The sequence below is a fragment of the Ranitomeya imitator genome, chromosome 1 (genome assembly GCF_032444005.1).
Source record: "Ranitomeya imitator isolate aRanImi1 chromosome 1, aRanImi1.pri, whole genome shotgun sequence".
NCBI classification, from domain to species: Eukaryota; Metazoa; Chordata; class Amphibia; order Anura; family Dendrobatidae; genus Ranitomeya; species Ranitomeya imitator.
In genome coordinates this window covers 769,794,112-769,810,466 of record NC_091282.1, presented here as the reverse complement: position 1 = coordinate 769,810,466, position 16,355 = coordinate 769,794,112, and the positions used below count along the sequence as shown (strand labels likewise).

General features: G+C 45.1%; 1 protein-coding gene across 9 annotated transcripts in view; it reads right to left on the bottom strand.

Annotated features, from left to right (window-relative positions):
- The window catches only part of CEP128 (centrosomal protein 128), a 264,011-nt gene that overhangs the window by 226,014 nt on the left and 21,642 nt on the right, over positions 1 to 16,355 (bottom strand). The window lies entirely within an intron of this gene.

The following is a 16,355-nucleotide window of genomic DNA, read 5'->3' as shown; positions in this document are numbered from 1 at the left end:
GAGCACTGTATTGGGGCATCTATGGGGTCACTATGAACACTGCAGAGCACTGTATTGGGGCATCTATGGGGCCAGTATAAACACTGCAGAGCACTGTATTGGGGCATCTATGGGGCCAATATAAACAGTGCAGAGCACTGTATTGGGGCATCTATGGGGCCACTATAAACACTGCAGAGCACTGTATTGGGGCATCTATGGGGCCAGTATAAACACTGCAGAGCACTGTATTGGGGCATCTATGGGGCCAGTATAAACACTGCAGAGCACTGTATTGGGGCATCTATGGGGCCAATATAAACAGTGCAGAGCACTGTATTGGGGCATCTATGGGGCCAGTATAAACACTGCAGAGCACTGTATTGGGGCATCTATGGGGCCAGTATAAACACTGCAGAGCACTGTATTGGGGCATCTATGGGGCCAGTATAAACACTGCAGAGCACTGTATTGGGGCATCTATGGGGCCAGTATAAACACTGCATTTCCACCCTAGGCTTATACTCGAGTCAATAAGTTTTCCCAGTTTTTTGTGGCAAAATTAGGGGGGTCGGCTTATACTCGGGTCGGCTTATACTCGAGTATATACGGTACTGATAGGGGTTTGTTATAAATCTCCAAAAATAATGGAAGCAATGGAGAATATCCTCGTAAAGCAAATAGATGAAGCTGCGACTCAAGGAGAAGTCATTATTATGGGGGACTTCAACTACCCTGAAATAGATTGGGGAACAGAAACCTGCAGTTCCAGCAAAGGTAATCGGTTTTTGACAATTATGAGAGACAATTACCTTTCACAACTGGTTCAGGACCCAACAAGAAGGGGGGCACTGCTAGACCTAATATTAACCAACAGGCCAGACCGCATATCAAATATAAGGGTTGGGGGTCACTTGGGAAATAGCGATCACAAAATAATAAGTTTTCATGTATCCTTTAAAAAGATGTGTAGTAGAGGAGTTACAAGGACACTAAACTTCAGGAGGGCAAATTTCCAACGGATGAGAGAGGATCTTGGTGCAATTAACTGGGACGATATCCTGAGACACAAAAATACACAAAGAAAATGGGAGACGTTTATTAGCATCCTGGATAGGACCTGTGCACAGTATATACCGTATGGGAATAAACATACTAGAAATAGGAGGAAACCAATATGGCTAAATAGAGCTGTAAGGGGCGCAATAAGTGACAAAAAGAAAGCATTTAGAGAATTAAAGGAAGTAGGTAGTGAGGAGGCATTAAATAAATACAGAAAATTAAATACATTCTGTAAAAAGCAAATCAAGGCAGCAAAGATTGAGACAGAGAGACTCATTGCCAGAGAGAGTAAAAATAATCCTAAAATATTCTTTAACTACATAAATAGTAAGAAACTAAAAAATGATAGTGTTGGCCCCCTTAAAGGGAACCTGTCACCCCGTTTTTTGAGATTGAGCTATAAATACTGTTAAATAGGGCCTGCGCTGTGCGTTACTATAGTGTATGTAGTGTACACCGATTCCCCATGTATGCTGAGAAATACATTACCAAAGTCGCCGTTTTCGCCTGTCAATCAGGCTGGTCTGGTCAGGTGGGCGTGTTCACAGCGCTCTTTTCTTCCCCAGCTTTCCGTTGGTGGCGTAGTGGTGTGCGCATGTCCAGAGTTCCGACTTCCCTGCGCCCACGTGAAGACACAGTGCGCGACCTGCGCTGTAATCCCTTGCATCGGTGGGGGCGGCCATCTTCCTGGGGCCGCGCGTGCGCAGATGGAGTGCTCTGCTGCACGGGGCTTCAGGAAAATGGCCGCGGGCAGCCGCGCGTGCGCATTAGAGATCGCGGCGGCCATTTTCCCAAAGCCGAGTTTGCATCTCGGCTTTGGGAAAATGGCCGCCGCGATCTCTAATGCGCACGCGCGGCTGCCCGCGGCCATTTTCCTGAAGCCCCGTGCAGCAGAGCACTCCATCTGCGCACGCGCGGCCCCAGGAAGATGGCCGCCCCCACCGATGCAAGGGATTACAGCGCAGATCGCGCGCTGTGTCTTCACGTGGGCGCAGGGAAGTCGGAACTCTGGACATGCGCACACCACTACGCCACCAACGGAAAGCTGGGGAAGAAAAGAGCGCTGTGAACACGCCCACCTGACCAGACCAGCCTGATTGACAGGCGAAAACGGCGACTTTGGTAATGTATTTCTCAGCATACATGGGGAATCAGGGTACACTACATACACTATAGTAACACACAGCGCAGGCCCTATTTAACAGTATTTATAGCTCAATCTCAAAAAACGGGGTGACAGGTTCCCTTTAAAAATAGTCTGGGTGAGATGGTGGATGAGGATGAGGAAAAAGCCAATATGCTAAATGACTTTTTTTCATCAGTATTTACACAAGAAAATCCCATGGCAGACAAAATGTCTAGTGATAAAAATTCCCAATTAAATGTCACCTGCTTAACCCAGCAGGAAGTGCGGCGGCGTCTAAAAATCACTAAAATTGACAAATCTCCGGGCCCGGATGGGATACACCCTCGAGTACTGCAGGAATTAAGTACAGTCATTGATAGACCATTATTTTTAATCTTTAAAGACTCCATAATAACAGGGTCTGTGCCGCAGGACTGGCGTATAGCAAATGTGGTGCCAATATTCAAAAACGGAACAAAAACTGAACTCGGAAATTATAGGCCAGTAAGCTTAACCTCTACTGTGGGTAAAATCCTGGAGGGCATTCTAAGGGACGCTATACTGGAGTATCTGAAGAGGAATAACCTCATGACCCAGTATCAGCACGGGTTTACTAGGGAACGTTCATGTCAGACTAATTTGATCAGTTTCTATGAAGAGGTAAGTTCCGGATTGGACCAAGGGAACCCAGTGGATGTAGTGTATATGGACTTTTCAAAAGCTTTTGATACGGTGCCACACAAAAGGTTGATACATAAAATGAGAATAATGGGGATAGGGGAAAATATGTGCAAGTGGGTTGAGAGCTGGCTCAGGGATAGGAAACAAAGGGTGGTTATTAATGGAGCACACTCGGACTGGGTAGCGGTTAGCAGTGGGGTACCACAGGGGTCAGTATTGGGCCCTCTACTTTTTAACATATTTATTAATGACCTTGTAGGGGGCATTCAGAGTAGAATTTCAATATTTGCAGATGACACTAAACTCTGCAGGGTAATCAATACAGAGGAGGACAATTTTATATTACAGGATGATTTATGTAAACTAGAAGCTTGGGCTGATAAATGGCAAATGAGCTTTAATGGGGATAAATGTAAGGTCATGCACTTGGGTAGAAGTAATAAGATGTATAATTATGTGCTTAATTCTAAAACTCTGGGCAAAACCGTCAATGAAAAAGACCTGGGTGTATGGGTGGATGACAAACTTAAATTCAGTGGTCAGTGTCAGGCAGTGGCTACAAAGGCAAATAAAATAATGGGATGCATTAACCCCTTAGTGACAGAGCCAATTTGGTACTTAATGACCGAGCCAATTTTTGCAATTCTGACCACTGTCACTTTATGAGGTTATAACTCTGGAACGCTTCAACGGATCCCGCTGATTCTGAGATTGTTTTTTCGTGACATATTGTACTTCATGTTAGTGGTAACATTTCTTCGATATTACTTGCGATTATTTATGAAAAAAACGGAAATATGGCGAAAATTTTTAAAATTTTGCAATTTTCAAACTTTGTATTTTTATGCCCTTAAATCAGAGAGATATGTCACGAAAAATAGTTAATAAATAACATTTCCCACATGTCTACTTTACATCAGCACAATTTTGGAAACAAAATTTTTTTTTGTTAGGGAGTTATAAGGGTTAAAAGTTGACCAGCAATTTCTCATTTTTACAACACCATTTTTTTTTAGGGACCACATCACATTTGAAGTCATTTTGAGGGGTCTATATGATAGAAAATAATGAAGTGTGACACCATTCTAAAAACTACACCCCTCAAGGTTCTCAAAACCACATTCAAGAAGTTTATTAACCCTTTACGTGCTTCACAGGAACTGAAACAATGTGGAAGGAAAAAATGAACATTTAACTTTTTTTTGCAAACATCTTAATTCAGAACCATTTTTTTTATTTTCACAAGTGTAAAAACAGAAATGTAACCATAAATTTTGTTATGCAATTTCTCCTGAATACTCCAACACCCCATATGTGGGGGTAAACCACTGTTAGGGCGCACCGCAGAACTTAGAAGTGAAGGAGCGCCGTTTTACTTTTTCAATGTTGAATTGGCTGGAATTGAGATTGGATGCCATGTCGCGTTTGGAGAGCCCCTGATGTGCCTAAACAGTGGAAACCCCCCACAAGTGACACCATTTTGGAAACTAGACCCCTTAAGGAACTTATCTAGATGTGTGGTGAGCACTTTGAACCCCCAAGTGCTTCACAGAAGTTTATAACGTAGAGCCGTGAAAAAAAAAAAATCGCATTTTTTCTACAAAAATGATCTTTTTGCCCACAAATTCTTATTTTCACAAGGGTAACAGGAGAAATTAGACCACAAAAGTTGTTGTGCAATTTCTCCTGAGTACGCTGATACCCAATATGTGGGGGTAAACCACTGTTAGGGCGCACCGCAGAGCTTGGAAGAGAAGGAGTGCCGTTTTACTTTTTCAATGTAGAATTGGCTGGAATTGAGATCGGACGCCATGTCGCGTTTGGAGAGCCCCTGATGTGCCTAAACAGTAGAAATCCCCCACAAGTGACCCCATTTTGGAAACTAGACCCCCCATGGAACTTACCTAGATGTGTGGTGAGAACCTTGAATGCCCAAGTGCTTCACAGAAGTTTATAATGCAGAGCCGTGAAAATAAAAAATATTTTTTTTTTTCCACAAAAAAGATATTGTAGCCCCCAAGTTTTTATTTTTACAAGGGTAACAAGAGAAATTGGACCCCAAAAGTTGTTGTCCAATTTGTCTTGAGTATGCTGGTACCCCATATGTGGGGGTAAACCACTGTTTGGGCGCACGGCAGAGCTCGGAAGGAAGGAGCGCCGTTTTGGAATGCAGACTTTGATAGAATGGTCTGCGGGTATTATGTTGCATTTGCAGAGCCCCTGATGTACCTAACCAGTAGAAACCCTCCACAAGTGACCCCATTTTGGAAACTAGACCCCCAAGGAACTTATCTAGATGTGTGGTGAGAACTTTGAATGCCCAAGTGCTTCACAGAAGTTTAGAATGCAGAGTCGTGAAAATAAAAAATATTTTTTTTTTCACAAAAAAGATTTTGTAGCCCCCAAGTTTTTATTTTCACAAGGGTAACAGGAGAAATTGGACTGCAATAGTTGTTGTCCAATTTATCCCGAGTACGCTAATGTGCCATATGTGGGGGTAAACCACTGTTTGGGCGCACGGCAGAGCTCGGAAGAGAAGGCGCGCCTTTTTGGAATGCAGACTTTGATAGAATGGTCTGTGGGCATTATGTTGCGATTGCAGAGCCCCTGATATACCTAAACTGTAGTAACCCCCCACAAGTGACCCCATTTTGGAAACTAGACCCCCCAAGGAACTTATCTAGATGTGTGGTGAGAACTTTGAATGCCCAAGTGCTTCACAGAAGTTTAGAATGCAGAGTCGTGAAAATAAAAAATATTTTTTTTTTCACAAAAAAGATTTTGTAGCCCCCAAGTTTTTATTTTCACAAGGGTAACAAGAGAAATTGGACCCCAGAAGTTGTTGTCCAATTTATCCCGAGTACGCTGATGCCCCATATGTGGGGGTAACCCACTGTTTGGGCGCACGGCAGAGCTCAGAAGGGAGGGAGCACCATTTGACTTTTTGAGCGCAAAATTGGCTGTCGTGTTTGGAGACCCCCTGATGTACCTAAACAGTGGAAACCCCCCAATTCTAGCTCCAACCCCTAACCCTAATCCCAACCTGATCCATAATCCTAATCACTAACCCTAACCATAATCACAACCCTTACCCCAAAACAACCCTAATGTCAACCCTAACCATAACCCTAATCAAAACCCTAAATCCAACACACCCCTAATCCTAATCTCAACCCTAACCTCAAACCTAACCCTAATCCCAATACACCCCTAATCACAACCCTAACCTTAACCCTAATCCCAAACCTAACCCTAATCCCAAGCGTAACCCTAATGCCAACCCTAACCCTAATACCAACCCTAATCCAAACCCTAAACCTAATCCCAGCTCTAACCCTAACTTTAGCCCCAACCCTAGCCCTAACTTTAGCCCCAACCCTAACCCTAGCCCTAAGGCTACTTTCACACTTGCGTTGTTTGGCATTCCGTCGCAATCCGTCGTTTTGGACAAGAAACGGATCCTGCAAATGTGCCCGCAAGATGCGTTTTTTGCCCATAGTATTGCCGACGGATCGTGACGGATGGCCACACGTCGCGTCCGTCGTGCACTGGATCAGTTGTGTTTTGGCGGAGCGTCGGCACAAAAAAACGTTCAATGAAACGTTTTTTTGTACGTCGCATCCGCCATTTCTGACCGCGCATGCGTGGCCGTAACTCCGCCCCCTCCTCCCCAGGACATAGATTGGGCAGCGGATGCGTTGAAAAACTACAGCTGCTGCCCACGTTGTGCACAATTTTCACAACGTGCGTCGGTATGTCGGGCCGACGCATTGCGACGGCCCCGTACCGACGTAAGTGTGAAAGAAGCCTAACCCTAAATTTAGCCCCAACCCTAACCCTAAATTTAGCCCCAACCCTAACCCTAAATTTAGCCCCAACCCTACCCCTAACCCTACCCCTAACCTAACCCTACCCCTAACCCTACCCCTAACCCTAACCTAACCCTACCCCTAACCTAACCCTACCCCTAACCTAACCCTAGCCGTAACCCTACCCCTAACCTAACCCTACCCCTAACCTAACCCTAGCCGTAACCCTACCCCTAACCTAACCCTAGCCCTACCCCTAACCTAACCCTAGCCGTAACCCTACCCCTAACCTAACCCTAGCCCTACCCTAACCCTAACCCTACCCCTACCCTAACCCTAACCCTACCCCTAACCTAACCCTACCCCTAACCCTACCCCTAACCCTAACCCTACCCCTAACCCTACCCCTAACCTAACCCTAGCCGTAACCCTACCCCTAACCGTAACCCTATCCCTAACCTAACCCTACCCCTAACCTAACCCTAGCCGTAACCCTACCCCTAACCTAACCCTAGCCCTAACCCTACCCCTACCCTAACCCTACCCCTAACCCTAACCCTACCCCTAACCCTACCCCTAACCCTACCCCTAACCCTAACCCTACCCCTAACCCTACCCCTACCCTACCCCTACCCCTAACCCTACCCCTAACCCTAACCCTAATTTTAGCCCTAACCGCTGTTCTCCTGCCGGCCGGCAGATGGAGACAGATGGCGGGCGCACTGGGCATGCGTCCGCCATGTTCTTCTGCCGGCGGCCAGGAGGAGCAGCAAGAGGATCCAGGGACCTAGGAGAGTATGCTAGGGTCCCCGAATCCCCCTATTTCTCTGTCCTCTGATGTGCGATCACATCAGAGGACAGAGAATTACACTTTACTTTTTTTTTTTTTTTTTTGCGGTCGCCGGTAAACAGTTAATTACCGGCGATCGCAAAACAGGGGTCGCTAAAACCGACCCCCGATCATGCTCTTTGGGGTCTCGGCTACCCCAGGCAGCCGAGACCCCAAAGATTCTCCCGGTGCCGGCCGGCGGGCGCACTGCGCATGCGCCCGCCATTTTGAAGATGGCGGCGCCCACCGGGAGACACGAGGAGCATCGGGGGAGCTAGGTGAGTATTGGGGGGCCACCTGGGACCCCTTTTCTCTGTCCTCCGATGTGCGATCACATCGGAGGACAGAGAAATTAAAAAGAGATCGCTTTTTTTTTTTTTTTGCGATCGCCGGTAAACGGTTAATTACCGGCGATCGCAAATGCGGGGAGGGTTAAAAAACCCCCGAATCATGTTCTCTGGGTTCTCGGCTACCCTCGGCAGCCGAGACCCCGGAGAAAATTGGCCTGTGGGGGGCGCTATACACTTTTTCCACAGCGCCGTTAATTAACGGCGCTGTGGTTTAAGTACCCTTAGCGGCCGCCGTTAAAAGGCGTATCGGCGGTCGCTAAGGGGTTAAAAGAGGCATAGATGCTCATGAGGAGAATATAATTTTACCTCTATACAAGTCACTAGTTCGACCACACTTAGAATACTGTGCACAGTTCTGGTCTCCGGTGTTTAAGAAAGACATAGCTGAACTGGAGCGGGTGCAGAGAAGAGCGACCAAGGTTATTAGAGGACTGGGGGGTCTGCAATACCAAGATAGGTTATTACACTTGGGGCTATTTAGTTTGGAAAAACGAAGACTAAGGGGTGATCTTATTTTAATGTATAAATATATGAGGGGACAGTACAAAGACCTTTCTGATGATCTTTTTAATCATAGACCTGAAACAGGGACAAGGGGGCATACTCTGCGGTTGGAGGAAAAAAGGTTTAAGCATAATAACAGACACGGATTCTTTACTGTAAGAGCAGTGAGACTATGGAACTCTCTGCCGTGTGATGTTGTATTGAGTGATTCATTACTTAAATTTAAGAGGGGACTGGATACCTTTCTGGAAAAGTATAATGTTACAGGGTATATACACTAGATTCCTTGATAGGGCGTTGATCCAGGGAACTAGTCTGATTGCCGTATGTGGAGTCGGGAAGGAATTTTTTTCCCCAATGTGGAGCTTACTCTTTGCCACATGGGGTTTTTTTGCCTTCCTCTGGATCAACATGTTAGGGCATGTTAGGTTAGGCTATGGGTTGAACTAGATGGACATATAGTCTTCCTTCAACCTTAATAACTATGTAACTATGTAACTATGTAACGAAAGCTATGGGTATATGGTGCTCTGCATAAAAAATGTCAAAAAATGATCCACAATGCAGTAAAAAGCAAGAAAATAAGCGGCACTCACCCAATGGTAGCTGTGAAGTTCGTGAGCTTTATTGGAGAAAATATATAAAATACATCCGTCAGGACATCAGGTATACAGGAGGGTGCGGTATTGGAGTACGGACGACGGCCGTTTCGCACACTGAGATGTACCATCTGGACCCGTTGAAGCACTCAGTGTGCGAAACGACCGCCGTCCGTACTCCAATACCGCACCCTCCTGTAAACCTGATGTCCTGACGGATGTATTTTATATATTTTCTCCAATAAAGCTCACGAACTTCACAGCTACCATTGGGTGAGTGCCGCATATTTTCTTGCTTTTTACTGCATTGTGGATAAGAATAATTCAATTACGGTAATAATTAATATTTAACATCACCCTACTTCAATCCAGACAACTTTGAGATCTTACAAGGAGAAGCCGCCCCTTATCAGATCCTGGGCAAAGTTCTCATCTCTGGAGACCTCAATGCAAGAACAGGGAGAGAAAAACACTTTCAGACCATGGTTTGAAACATCTACATATTTGGAGCAGAGACTGATGGCCATGGCTCAGTACAGTCAACAACAAAAAACAAAAGAGGGAAAAAGGTCCTGAACTTATGTAGAAGTTTAGTACTTCATTTACTCAATGGCCGTACCAAGGGAGACTCTCTAGGAAGATATACATTAAAGTCCCATGTAGGGAGGAGTGTAGTAGACCATGCCATTACAGACATAAACCTGGCAAATATTGGTGCCTTCATAGTCACCCCACAAACGCACCTGATACCAGCCAACTTCTTCTGTACATGAAATCTACACAGAAATCAACAGAAAATCCTCAGCACAGTGGCCTCTTCAACCTGCCTCCATCCTATAAATGGTCCAAAATGTCAGCAATAAAATATAAAATAGGTTCTAAACAGACCCATAAAAGCCATGTGGAAGACCTTGAGAACAGTCTCAAACAAAACACACAGAGACCATAACCACCCAGGTCTGAAGGATGCAAAATGCAACATATGGCGCCACAACTTTAGAGACCTCTACAAACACATCCCAAAAGGAAGGACTAAGCCAAGAACAGAAAACCATAATGGCAAAACTAAAAGCAATGGAGGAGAAAGTCAAAAAACTTGCAAAACCCTCTGGATACACCAATCACATTACAGGAAGTTACAAAGAGAATGTTTTCCATAAGGTGTAGAAAACCAGTGGCCCAGATGGAATTCCACCAGAAATGCTGAAGTACAGCCCACCAGAAATACAGGCAGTAATGATCATTAAACTGTTCACTATTGTGCTGGTTACTTCGATCTTACATGTAACAAAGGCCTCATCACACCTATCCACAAGAGTGGGGACAGGTATGACTGCCAATTGGTACTATATTGACTTGGTTTTCTTTGGGTTGATGGGTAGTGGATCTGAATTTCTCAAAGATTTTCAAGTTTTCTTGGAGGCCTTTCCTGGTTGGTAACAGCAGAAGTAGGTCATCTGCATACAACAGGAATTTCACCTGGGTGTCATGGAGTGCAAGACCTGGTGCCGCGGAGGATTCCAGAGTGATGGCCGCTCATTGATGTTATGTTGAACAGTGTTGGACTAGGGTGCATGTTGAAAATCAGGTGTTCTTCTACCGTTCACACTCACGCTGAAGCAGTTCTTTGCGTAGGAGCTTTTGATTACGTCATAGGTCTTTTGCCCTATTCCTCTCTCCAGCAGTTTCAGTGATAGACCCGGGTGCTACAATGCCTTTCTAAAAATCCACAAATATCTTCCCACACTTTGTGTTGCAGATGTGGCTGTGAATGAGGCTGGTATAGGGTGTAGATGTGGTCAGTGGTTTGGAATGAAACCTTCTTGGCTTTTGCTGAGGACGTTATGCTAGATGAGGAAATTAAGGATCTTTTTGTTCAGGATGCTGTTAAACAGTTTCCCCAGGTTGCTGCTGACACATATGCCTCTGTAGTTGGCAGAGTTGTACCTGTCCCCACTCTTGTGGATGGATGTGATGAGGACTTGGTTCCAGGTACAAGGGAAGTAGTAGGGACTCAGCGCAATATTGAGCAGTTTAACCATTGCTGCCGGTGGGCTATACTTCAGCATTTTTGGCGAGATTCTATCTGGACCACTGGCTTTTCTACATCCTATGGAAGGCATACTCTTTGTTCTTTGCTGTAATGTGATTAGTGCATTCAGTGGGTTTTTGCAAATTTTGAACTTTTTCCTCCATTGCCTTTTAGTTTCGCCATTATGTTTTGCTGTTCTTGGTTTAGTTCTTCCTTCGGGAAATCTTTGTAGAGTCTCTGAAATACTGAAGCCAGATGTTACTGTTTTGGATATGGATGTTGTTTTCTTGTTTTTTGTGTCCATGAGGCTCCATAGTTCCCAGAAGGAGTTGTCTTGGAGGGTGTCTTGTAGTTGGTTAAGTTTGGTGGAGATATACAGTACAGACCAAAAGTTTGGACACACCTTCTCATTTAAAGATTTTTCTGTATTTTCATGACTAAAACAATTGTAAATTCACACTGAAGGCATCACAACTATGAATTAACCCCTTCATGACCCAGCCTATTTTGACCTTAAAGACCTTGCCATTTTTTGCAATTCTGACCAGTGTCCCTTTATGAGGTAATAACTCAGGAACGCTTCAACGGATCCTAGCGGTTCTGAGATTGTTTTTTCGTGACATATTGGGCTTCATGTTAGTGGTAAATTTAGGTCAATAAATTCTGCGTTTATTTGTGATAAAAACGGAAATTTGGCGAAAATTTTGAACATTTTGAAATTTTCACAATTTGAATTTTTATTCTGTTAAACCAGAGAGTTATGTGACACAAAATAGTTAATAAATAACATTTCCCACATGTCTACTTTACATCAGCACAATTTTGGAAACAAAATTTTTTTTTGCTAGGAAGTTATAAGGGTTAAAATTTGATCAGCTATTTCTCATTTTTACAACGAAATTTACAAAACCATTTTTTTTTAGGGACCACCTCACATTTGAAGTCAGTTTGAGGGGTCTATATGGCTGAAAATGCCCAAAAGTAACACCATTCTAAAAAATGCACCCCTCAAGGTACTCAAAACCACATTCAAGAAGTTTATTAACCCTTCAGGTACTTCACAGCAGCAGAAGCAACATGGAAGGAAAAAATGAACATATAACTTTTTAGTCACAAAAATTATCTTTTAGCAACAATTTTTTTATTTTCCCAATGGTAAAAGGAGAAACTGAACCACGAAAGTTGTTGTCCAATTTGTCCTGAGTACGCTGATACCTCATATGTGGGGGTAAACCACTGTTTGGGCGCACGGCAGGGCTTGGAAGGGAAGGAGCGCCATTTGACTTTTTGAATGAAAAATTGGCTCCACTCTTTAGCGGACACAATGTCACGTTTGGAGAGCCCCCGTGTGCCTAAAAATTGGAGCTCCCCCACAAGTGACCCCATTTTGGAAACTAGACCCCCCAAGGAACTTATCTAGATGCATATTGAGCACTTTAAACCCTCAGGTGCTTCACAGAAGTTTATAACGCAGAGCCGTGAAAATAATAAATACGTTTTCTTTCCTCAAAAATAATTATTTAGCCCAGAATTTTTTATTTTCCCAAGGGTTACAGGAGAAATTGGACGCCAAAAGTTGTTGTCCAGTTTCTCCTGAGTACGCTGATACCCCATGTGTGGGGGTAAACCACTGTTTGGGCACACGTCGGGGCTCAGAAGGGAAGTAGTGACTTTTGAAATGCAGACTTTGATGGAATGGTCTGCGGGCGTCACGTTGCGTTTGCAGAGCCCCTGGTGTGCCTAAACAGTAGAAACCCCCCACAAGTGACCCCATTTTGGAAACTAGACCCCCAAAGGAACTTATCTAGATGTGTGGTGAGCACTTTGAACCCCCAAGTGCTTCACAGACGTTTACAACGCAGAGCCGTGAAAATAAAAAATCATTTTTCTTTCCTCAAAAATGATGTTTTAGCAAGCATTTTTTTATTTTCACAAGGGTAACAGGAGAAATTAGACCCCAGTAATTGTTGCGCAGTTTGTCCTGAGTACACTGATACCCCATATGTGGGGGTAAACCACTGTTTGGGCGCACGTCAGGGCTCGGAAGTGAGGGAGCACCATTTGACTTTTTGAATACAAGATTGGCTGGAATCAATGGTGGCGCCATGTTGCGTTTGGAGACCCCTGATGTGCCTAAACAGTGGTAACCCCTCAATTCTACCTCCAACACTAACCCCAACACACCCCTAACCCTAATCCCAACTGTAGCCATAACCCTAATCACAACCCTATCCCCAACACACCCCTAACCCTAACCACAACCCTAATTCCAACCCTAACCCTAAGGCTATGTGCCCACGTTGCGGATTCGTGTGAGATTTTTCAGCATCATTTTTGAAAAATCCGCGGGTAAAAGGCACTGCGTTTTATCTGCGGATTTACCGCGGATTTCCAGTGCTTTTTGTGCGGATTTCACCTGTGGATTCCTATTGAGGAACAGGTGTAAAACGCTGCGGAATCCGCACAAAGAATTGACATGCTGCGGAAAATACAACGCAGCGTTTCCGCGCGGTATTTTCCACACCATGGGCACAGCGGATTTGGTTTTCCATAGGTTTACATGGTACTGTAAACCTGATGGACCACTGCTGCGAATCAGCAGCGGCCAATCCGCTGCGGATCCGCAGTCAAATCCGCACCGTGTGCACATAGCCTAATTCTAAAGGTATGTGCACACGCTGCGGAAAATGCTGCGGATCCGCAGCAGTTTCCCATGAGTTTACAGTTCAATCTAAACCTATGGGAAACAAAAATCGCTGTACACATGCTGCAGAAAAACTGCACGGAAACGCAGCGGTTTACATTCTGCAGCATGTCACTTCTTTCTGCGGATTCCGCAGCGGTTTTACTGCTCCAATAGAAAATCGCAGTTGTAAAACCGCAGTGAAATGCGCAGAAAAACCGCGGTAAATACGCCATAAATCTGCAGCGGTTTAGCACTGCGGATTTATCAAATCCGCAGCGGAAAAATCCGCAGAGGAACAGAATACGTGTGCACATACCGTACCCTAACCCTAACCCTATTCTAACCTTAGTGGAAAAAAAAATTCTTTATTTTTTTATTGTCCCTACCTATGGGGGTGACAAAGGGGGGGGTCATTTATTATTTTTTTTATTTTGATCACTGTGATAGATTATATCTCAGTGATCAAAATGCACTTTGGAACGAATCTGCCGGCCGATTCGGCGGGCGCACTGCGCACGTGCCCGCCATTTTGGAAGATGGCGGCGCCCAGGGAGAAGACGGACGGACCCCGGCAGGATCGGTAAGTATGATGGGGTGGGGGGGAGCATAGGGGGGGGGAAATCGCAGCATGGGGGGGTGGATCGGAGCGTGGGGGGTGGATCGGAGCACGGGGTGGAAAGGAGTATGGGGGGTGGAACGGAGCACGGGGGTTGGATCGGAGCACGGGGGGGTGGATCGGAGCACGGGGGGGTGATTGGAGCACGGGGGGGTGATTGGAGCACGGGGGGAGCGGACAAGAGCACGGGGGGAGCGGAGCACAGGACGGAGCGGTGCATAGCACTGATCGGAGGACTGGGGGGGGCGATCGGTGGGGTGGGGTGGGGGCACATTAGTGTTTCCAGCCATGGCCGATGGTATTGCAGCATCGGCCATGGCTGGATTGTAATATTTCACCAGTTTTAATAGGTGAAATATTACAAATCGCTCTGATTGGCTGTTGAAAGTGAAACTGCCAATCAGAGCGATCGTAGCCACGGGGGGGTGAAGCCACCCCCCCTGGGCTAAACTACCACTCCCCCTGTCCCTGCAGATCGGGTGAAATGGGAGTTAACCCCTTTCACCCGATCTGCAGGGACGCGATCTTTCCATGATGCCACATAGGCGTCATGGGTCGGATTGGCACCGACTTTCATGACGCCTACGTGGCGTCAAAGGTCGGGAAGGGGTTAACAGATGTGGAATTATATACTTAACAAAAAAAGTGTGAAACAACTGAAAATATGTCTTATATTCTAGGTTCTTCAAAGTAGCCACCTTTTGCTTTGATGACTGCTTTGCACACTCTTGGCATTCTCTTGATGAGCTTCAAGAGGTAGTCAAAGGAAATGGTTTTCACTTCACAGGTGTGCCTTGTCAGGTTTAATAAGTGGGATTTCTTGCCTTATAAATGGGGTTGGGACCATCAGTTGTGTTGAGCAGAAGTCTGGTGGATACACAGCTTATAGTCCTACTGAATAGACAGTTAGAATTTGTATTATGGCAAAAAAAAGCAGCTAAGTAAAGAAAAACGAGTGGCCATTATTACTTTAAAAAATGAAGGTCAGTCAGTCCGTAAAATTGGGAAAACTTTGAAAGTGTCCCCAAGTGCAGTGGCAAAAACCCATCAAGCGCTACAAAGAAACTGGCTCACATGAGGACCGCCCCAGGAAAGGAAGACCAAGAGTCACCTCTGCTTCTGAGGATAAGTTTATCCGAGTCAACAGCCTCAGAAAACGCAGGTTAACAGCAGCTCAGATTAGAGACCAGGTCAATGCCACACAGAGTTCTAGCAGCAGATACATCTCTACAACAACTGTTAAGAGGAGACTTTGTGCAGCAGGCCTTCATGGTAAAATACCTGCTAGGAAACCACTGCTAAGGACAGACAACAACCAGAAGAGACTTGTTTGGGCTAAAGAACACAAGGAATGGACATTAGACCAGTGGAAATCTGTGCTTTGGTCTGATGAGTCCAAATTTGAGATCTTTGGTTCCATCCACCGTGTGGTGTGATGGTGCTTTGCTGGTGACACTGTTGGGGATTAATTCAAAATTGAAGGCATACTGAACCAGCATGGCTACCACAACATCTTGCAGCGGCACCTCCAGGCTGTGTAAGGGCTATTTGACCAAGAAGGAGAGTGATGGGGTGCTACGCCAGATGACCTGGCCTCCACAGTCACTAGACCTGTACCCAGTCGAGATGGTTTGGGGTGAGATGGACCGCAGAGTGAAGGCAAAAGGGCCAACAAGTGCTAAGCATCTCTGGGAACTCCTTCAAGATTGTTGGAAGACCATTTCCGTGGACTACCTCTTGAAGCTCATCAAGAGAATGCCAAGTGTGTACAAAGCAGTCATCAAAGCAAAAGGTGGCTACTTTGAAGAACCTAGAATATAAGACATATTTTCAGTTGTTTCACACTATTTTGTTAAGTATATAATTCCACGAGTTAATTCATAGTTTTGATCCCTTCAGTGTGAATTTACAATTTTCATAGTCATGAAAATACAGAAAAATCTTTAAATGAGGTGTGTCCAAACTTTTGGTCTGTACTGTACACTCCCTGACAGAAGTTGTGTCGCTTATCCATGTTATGTAAATAAAAGCTTATAACCTGACGTTAAATTCATCCATTGGTTGTATAAATTATTCTTTTGA